This window comes from Bidens hawaiensis, unplaced genomic scaffold (assembly GCF_021521415.1).
Source record: "Bidens hawaiensis isolate Kalapana, Puna unplaced genomic scaffold, B.hawaiensis_p1.1 tig00032067_1, whole genome shotgun sequence".
In the NCBI taxonomy this organism is placed as follows: domain Eukaryota; kingdom Viridiplantae; phylum Streptophyta; class Magnoliopsida; order Asterales; family Asteraceae; genus Bidens; species Bidens hawaiensis.
The window spans coordinates 9,572-11,442 of record NW_027495433.1 but is presented as its reverse complement, the minus strand read 5'-3'; positions in this window follow the sequence as shown (position 1 = coordinate 11,442).

Below are 1,871 nucleotides of genomic sequence, written 5' to 3'. Positions count from 1 at the left end.
GAAGAGCTTGAAACGACGGAGATCTTCAATCGGAAATAGGATGAGTCTGGATTGGAGAGCATGAATTGATGAGCGATAGATGTTGATGAAGATTATGATGATGTTGATGAAACAGGAGATATATGTATGTATATGTATATATAGTGGAGTCTGGACTTGCAGAGAGAGCTAGATGAATATTGCTTTGATTTTGATGTGGTTGATTCCATTTCATATTTGGGGAAAATTGAAATTGTAAGGTAGGTAAGATTTATTTTTTATTTATTTTACTTAGTTTTTACAGTCAAAATCAATGATAATGATGATTATTGTTATGTTAATTGTAATTATTAAGTGAATTAAATGTGATTAAGGGGATGTTTTTATCCTCATTTATGATGTATGATTGATTTTATTATTGATCGTAATAGTTTTGTGTTATGTCATAGTTTGACACATACTGAAAAATGTAGTTTGTGGTTGAAAAATCATTGGAATTAGTTGATTTGAGATTCACGTGATTTAGTTGACAATTGCAATTTGAAGAATTGGATATAACGAATGGTTCGATTTATTTTAAAAGTCAGTGACCGCTAACACGTTTATCCACACGTGTTCGTAATTAAATAGTGTGTGTTTAATTTATTATATTTGGTAACATGTGATAAGAAAAATGTAATATATTGTTTGCAATTATCAGCAATGACAATTTTTTTATTAATAAATTGTTTTATTTATCACATAGAAACTTTAAAAGATGAAAAATCTATCACTCTCTTCAAATCTCTCAATAATAAAACAAGACTTTATTGTTTCAAGTTGCATAATGTTAGGGATGTTGGTATTTTAGCCTACTTCTGTTCAACCAAATATCTAATCATCTTGATATTTTTGTGTCAAACAATGGAGAACTAGAAATGAATAGAGAAGAAATCTTAATTAATCTATGACTCTAGCATCATTATAAACTAAGGGTCAACATATGTGAAGCCTATTTAAACAGTTATTACATCCCCTTAGTTTGATCTTTGAGCAATACATACATTCAAATTTGAACGAAAATCGCTAAAGGGGAGATAGCAAGCCTATTGTGAAGATGTCAACTATTTTGTGAGTGGGAAGGAACAAAATAAAAAGATGTGGAGTTAGTCCATTACTGTTTCTATCTATAACAAAGTGAAAGCTAGACGATGCTAATGTCCATGGTATACAATAGAGGAATGTAGCAAAGGATTGGGGGGGGGGGGGACGACTAGAGTAACATATTCTGAAGCCAACATGTTTCGACAACAACATTAGTGACACCATTAGATTTCAACTTTACCAATGGAGTGATGACTAGAAAACCAAAATAGTAAATTATCTCCCAAAAACACATACTAGCAGCAAGTGGATTGACAAGCATCTTACAAACCTGAATTGGATACGCAGGTTTTTAATTTTTTTGATCGACGCAAAACTGATACATTGATAGGTAAATATCATAAAACTCTGTTAATACAAAATTCACTTGAGTTTTGTGCTTGACGGTCACTTTATATTTTGCTATTAATTATCAATCTTGGTATATTTTGTTAGTGCATGTGATAACAAGATGTTTAGCTGTGTGTAACTAATGCTTTGATTTTACTTTTTTTTTTTGGATGCATGTATAATGTTAACATTCAGTCACATACCAACTAGTATTGTTTGTTTTACACATTAAAATCTTACATAGTTATTTTTTATTGTCTGAGTAGAAGCTTACTAAAAGGTTACTCTGTCAAATCAAAGCACGCCTATTTGTGTGGTTTTCCTCTCATCCATAACCAATGCGTCCAAAATGCATGCTTGTTGATACTTGAGGTTAGACATTCTTTTGAACCTAGCATCTATTCTATTCACGAACAATG